Source organism: Panicum virgatum, chromosome 6K (assembly GCF_016808335.1).
Source record: "Panicum virgatum strain AP13 chromosome 6K, P.virgatum_v5, whole genome shotgun sequence".
In the NCBI taxonomy this organism is placed as follows: domain Eukaryota; kingdom Viridiplantae; phylum Streptophyta; class Magnoliopsida; order Poales; family Poaceae; genus Panicum; species Panicum virgatum.
Window position 1 is genome coordinate 33,430,524 of NC_053141.1, and position 6,242 is coordinate 33,436,765.

A 6,242-nucleotide genomic window follows, 5' to 3' on the forward strand; every position below is an offset into this window, starting at 1 on the left:
TATCAAACCAAAGTTTCATTGTGAATCATAAAATTATCAGAATGACAGCAAATAATTAACACAACTATAAACACTTTGACAGCTGAAACAGAAACATTCACAGCAGGTAGAGTACAAAAATTTCACCTCCTGTCTTCTTGGCGTTTTGTCGTCTCCTATTTGCAGCTTTTTCCTGTAGCTGTTGTGATGAAATGTATGCCGCGGACGGGACGAAATGTGTTTCACCAGCTTTACTACTTCTTGTAGTGCGAATGCTAGCTGCCCTTGGTTTACCACCGACTTCAGATTGCTCTGGGTGGCTTTGAGGCTTCTCCTGGAACAAAAAATTTGGAAGGAAAAAATTAGGTTCGATTTTGTTCTGTATCTAATGATCGAAGTAAAAAGTTGTCAATTCACGAACAACCTGACTAGAAGAGATCACATTCGGTAAGTTTGTCTGTACTTCTTCAGTACTCATGTTTGATGCAACTGCCGCCACCTCTACAGATGCAGCGACATTATTGTTTGGCTGGACAGCTGTTGGCTGGACAATCTATGAAAGGATACAGACATTTAGATATAGAACCTATGGACAGAAAGTCATTCAATAACTAGCTTGATTAGTACTTGCTGAGATTGTGCCTGTCCAATTGCTTCTTACATCATTGATAGGAACTCTCGCCTAAGCTCTTCTTTATCAGCCTCCCTAGCCTTGTTAATTTCTTCAATTTGTCGTGCATGTTCTCTCCTTTCGGCTTCCCTGTCAACTTGCCATGTTGACATTTGTTGTTGTAGCTGCCCAAATGATTCCATGAGCTCGATGTGTTCCTGATGCTGTTGCTCCTCCCTACGAATTTGTTCCTGGTGATCCGCATCAGCAGCTGCCTTCTAGTTGGGTTTTTTTGCCAGGTACCCATTACCATGCAAATTGGTTGATTTGCACTCTGTGACTGCCTTGTATGTCTTCTGAAAAATCTCGTTCCTTTTCGTTTGGGTAACGAAGTTTTCCTCTCCATTTGATTCCGCCTCAGTAATAAGGCTGCTTGCTTTGTCCTAACATTTACAAGGCACAGATGGAGGAGTTAGTTGAACAAGAATTTGCTTGCATTCTATATTTGCATGGACTATATATAGTAATGTATGTACAAATTCTGTGAGAACTCACGTAGACATCCCTAGATTCTTGGTCTTTCCAGTGCCCATCCTTTGTGTGAGTTATAAACCAAAGTTCCATAGCATTGGGCTCTTCACTAGTTTCTGGGTCTCTCTGATATGCCAAGAACATAATAAATTAGTAATTCATCCTGCAAGAAAGCTTGTACATGTGCTTCTCCAGTTATTACCTTCTCATAGCTGCACTGAGCATAAGGCTTAGAGCCTGACAAATGTCTGGTCCTTTGTTGGGCTCGAATCCCAGAATTTTGTATGCTCTTTGCCTTTAGAATGTCAAGATTTCAACAATAATCTTAATGACTCAGACATAGCCATTTGTATAAAATTGGTATTGTTCAGTAATAGTAACAATGTGGAAAAAACCTGGAATTTTGCAGTCCTAAAATACTTCAACAGATAGTGCCATTCAACAATATCTAATTCTTTAGGTTTATGTAGCATTCTCTGGTGGTAGCTATTGTATGCCTTGGCCGTAGCACTGAAAGTTGAACGCCATCCTTTGTAACACTCCTTAGCAATGTCCCATATGATTCTCCTTGAATGATCATTATCCTCAATGTCCCACCTAGCCTGTTATATAATTACAAGAACATGCAAATACTATGTGAGTTGTTACGTTAGTTTAAAATTAAAATATATACAGAAGCAAAGATTTTGATTACCAATATATCAGATGCTATTGACTCTTTTACATCTTCATGGACATGTTTTCACATTTTCACTCCAATGAGTGGTGCCCTTTTCCTTGTAAACATTACTATTTCATCAACGAATGAGCGGTAGTTATCACCTACCGGTCTTCCAAGTCTGGAGAAGTCAACTTTCATCTTCTGATTGCCCATCTTGATTCTCTTAGAGATTGCATTCAAGCCTTTTAGGGGACCATGTCCCCTTTTCTGCCCATTTTCTGAGCCTATTCCATGGGAACAAAATGTAATAATAGACACTAAACGACATAATATGCATACACAATTAATTCCTAATAAACACAAGTTACCATTTCCTTGCCCCTGTGTCCAACGCCGAGCATGAGATGGTGGCTGCACTGGAGGTGTTGGGTTGCTGTCTTGACTGAAATGTATATGAATGGTAGGATTCAAATACGCACCTGCAGACAATTTTTTCACATGATGAGCTAGCATAATTTAAAGTCCGACAAAGAATGGTAATTTGTTTGACAATTAGGAGAGGGATATTACTGATGTCATCAAGTTTTCCTTCAACCCCCAACCATTCTTGGTATGTCTTGATTGTGTCCTCCCTGTATATGTCTTGAAACTCTGAAAAAGGATCCATAATATCAGTCATGAGTGAATTGCAAAATCCATGTGTGTGTGTGTGTGTGTGTGTGTGTGTATAGGGCTTTACCATAACTCACCCATGGCTTGGTTCCTTGTATGCATATAAGCTAGCCAATCTTTGTATGCATCTAATTCAGATTCTTGCACTTCTTCTTCTTCATCATGGTCTGAGGAAACTCTATTGGATTTTTACTGGTGTTATGGCCACAGACGGGTTTGCTATTGGATTCTTTGACAAAACTATTCTGACCTCCCTCTCTTCCTCGTTACTCTTTATCATTGTGTCTACATCAAAATTGAACTCGATCTCATTAAGTGTTGCTTCTGCAGGAGCTTCATCACTTCTCTTCTTGTAGTACATGTAGTCCCTGGACCTATACCCCAATTTTGATTTCATTGATGTTAAGTTACCAATCGTGATTTGACCCAAGTAAGCTCTATAGGTCTTAACACGTTCTTCTCCCTCCTCACTCACCTTGCAAACGACATGCATGATCCATCTATCATCTGTTCTGCGTATTCATCGGTGGCATTTCAATTATTTGCAGTAATTTGCAATAAATCGCGTGCACAAATAATGCATGAAATTTAAGGTAGCAGTGCCTGCACAAATGCATGAAATCTAGGGTGGCAGTAGCAGGGTATGATCGAAAGGGGAAACATCGTACCTGGTCTCGGTCTCGTCCTGAGACGAAGGTAGCAAATATTTTGGATCTTGGCCGTCGTCGAGTGCATCTTCGTCGGCCGGACGCTGTGATGCGCTTTGGGACGAAGCTGACCCAAAGAGCGAAGTCGTCGCCCTAGGCCTGCTGGAGATGGGAGCTCCATCAGTCGTCGTGCCAGAGGTTGGTGTGAACTTTGGAGGTTGCATCGCCGACGCCGACGCAGGTGTGTGCAGCATTTCCGACGAGGAAGGGGTCCCCCTTGCCGCCTCGCTCGACATCGACATCCTCTTTGCCTGCGTGGTGGAAGGCGAGAACCAACTTGGCGGCGCCTGTCGTCGACTAACTTGGCGGTGAGGGGATTAGGGAGGGAAAGACACACGAGTAGTAGTCAAATAACGCGGCGTTTCACAACAACATGGGCCCAGTGATGGTAGCGCGGTAGTTTGGCGCTTTCTTAAAAATTTCGGATGGAAAAACTGGCGCCACTTTCCAAATCGCTGGCTACAAAATTTTCGAAACGCTTGGCATATTTGAGGAGTGCGTTTTCGTGTGTCCCGCTAACGTGCGGGTCCCACTCTGTTTAATTTATATTTGTAAAGATGAATGATTGAACTTTATCGAGTTTTATTAATAACATTTCTATATAAATTAAACTAGTTAACTATTTAACTGAACCCAGATCACACAAGATCATCTAGATAGACAGTACCAGAATAACATGCATCACAAAAATTTAGTACCAGAGTAACATGCATCACACAAATTAAGTAACCAACTAAGGATAGGCAACCAGTGCATACGATATATGAGGACTGAGTTTACACATAGGTTTCCCGAGCCACGAGGACACCACACTAATTAAGGATCACAAACATGATCCGCATCGACACAAGTTCAGTGACACATCGACCAAAGACACAACTTCAGAGACATGCTTCAAGTTTATTTGCTGAACTTCTTGAAGTTCCACCCGAGAGCATGCCGAACCGCTTCAAGTGAAGGACCATCACCTGATAGGATCTAAGAACCTCTTGTCTTCGTCATCCCTCTCCTCACTGAATTCCTGATATTAACTGAAATCCTGTTAACTGAAATAAAGAAAGTAGTCAACTGAACTGTCAGAACAATTGAACACTGCAAGGCACCGCCTGACCTCCGGCATGCGGCAAACCTGCCGCATTTTCTTGCAGGTCGCCCTTAGGGAGCCGACCTCGGCCACCGCGAAGTCTGAAGACTCGACGAGGCGGGCGGCGATCTCAACTGCAATCTCAGTCGGGAGATTCTCCATCAGATGTGAGGAAGACGAGGGATGCAGAGGGCGCGTATTGGGAGGCTGTGAGGAGGGGATGCTGATCGATTGGATGCGAGGAACATATGAGAAAACTCCAATTTGATGGTAGGGGAAGGGGAAGGGGAAGGGCGTGTTCTTGATGGTTCCACCGCGTCTCCTCGATTTCTGAGCGCAGTAACAGTAGCAGCGGCGTCGACTTGTGGGACCCGCTGCATTAACTAGATTGGAATATACGGAGGCGAAGATGGAAATGGGGAATTCAGATTAGAGTCCAAAAAAAAGCACTTCAAATTTAAGTATTCACCAAACAGCACTCGTTTAACACAATGGAAAAAACTAAAGAAAATAAACTTCATACGATTCTATCATCAACAAAAATACTACAATTTTTTGTGCCTCATACCACACTAGTACACATAAAATTTGGTTTACACAGCTGTAGCTTAAGATAGGAGAAGTTGCAACACTGGGAAGTTGGTCTTTTGCATTTGGTAGAGTCATGGAGATTTTTACCTGGAAAAGTTTTTTTCATTCAACGTTTCCATGGCTGTGTATAAGAACCAATCACACTCGTTGTGGATCCGACACTCCTCGCTGCAGAACCTGCGCCACGAGTACCAAGCATACCATCCTGCGTGCTCTCCACAGCCACCTCCCACACACTGATGTTCGTCCTGGCGATGCAGGGGCATCGGCACACCAACCGCCGACGGTGCCAAGTCCCACAGCACCGAAATGATCAGGCAGCGGCGTTTCGTACAAGTCTTGTTGTTCCAAGGAAGCACCGCCGCGCCCAGTTCGGGTCCCTCGACCATGCGCAGGAGCCGCCGGGCCTCGTCGTCGTCACCATCGCCGCTGTTGGGCCTGTAGAGCAAGAGGGCGAAGGCGTAAATCGCTACCTTGTGGCCCGCCTCTGCGGTGCGCCTAAGCAGGTCGAGGCATGGCATGATTCCGCCACGCTGCTTCCCGAAGACGAGGCACATCCCGCTGCGGAAGCAGGCCTCCGAGTTGCCGACGGTGGCCAGTCCGGTGATGAGCGTCGCGCGATATTCCAGTCCCAGGTAGAATCGACGCCGTAGCACACGATGCAGGGCTAGGCGTCGGCCGACCTTGGCGGCGCCGCACACCACTCACATTGCCTTGCAGGTTGCACGCAGATTGTCGAGATCCGCCATGGCGTCCTCTGACTGAGCAGCGACGCAGGAGGCGATCTCAATCGTCAACTCCATCGGGGTTGCACCAGCCTCGATGCCTCGTAGCGCGTTGCGGCGACCTTCTCCATGGAGCGATTGCAGTTCGTCACGCACGCGGGAGGAGTGGATATGCGAGGCGGTGCAGCCCTACGAAGATCAGGTAGCAGATGAAGGCGAGAAGCCAGGGGAGAAGGAGAAGAACCGCCGCCGGGCCATGTGCGGGATCGGATGGCTAATATGCGCGGGATTAGGGGTGGGAATTTTAGACTTGAAATGAAATTATTAGAGGAAGATGGAGGGAAAATATTGGATCCATAGAAAATTAGATTTAGGGGGTCGCACGGTACTGGCTTTAAGAAGATTGCGCTTTTATAGGGCGGACACATAATCACACTATCGTGGGTCCAACCTGTCGGTGACAAACAAAATTACGCTTCCATATTGAGAACACGTAAAGCAGCCATTATTATCAATTTCAAATGTTTGCCATAGCTTTAATTTTGAACAAGTGTAGTTATAAATTAATTATGTTGTTTGCATCATGCTCCTTAACAAATCCAACCTTATACAACTTAAAACAATTGTTGAGTCCATATTCTCCATGAATGTGTTAGGAAGGATGAGTACATACTTATAGCTC

The 6,242-nt window shown here is 44.8% G+C and overlaps 2 long non-coding RNA genes across 3 annotated transcripts; both read right to left on the minus strand.

Moving 5' to 3' along the window:
* On the minus strand, window positions 1-534 carry LOC120639173. The gene is made up of 2 exons (XR_005661307.1): window positions 443-534; window positions 1-313 (listed from the first exon to the last, which is right to left on the minus strand). It is a non-coding gene; the product is annotated as an uncharacterized LOC120639173 (long non-coding RNA).
* A 788-nt stretch (window positions 535-1,322) lies between these two features.
* LOC120639174 lies at window positions 1,323-1,943 on the minus strand. 2 transcript variants are annotated; one of them, XR_005661309.1, is made up of 3 exons: window positions 1,815-1,943; window positions 1,516-1,722; window positions 1,323-1,409 (listed from the first exon to the last, which is right to left on the minus strand). It is a non-coding gene; the product is annotated as an uncharacterized LOC120639174 (long non-coding RNA). The 2 variants fall into 2 exon arrangements; XR_005661308.1 differs by having other exon boundaries at window positions 1,323-1,415.
* Window positions 1,944-6,242: the final 4,299 nt, after the last annotated feature.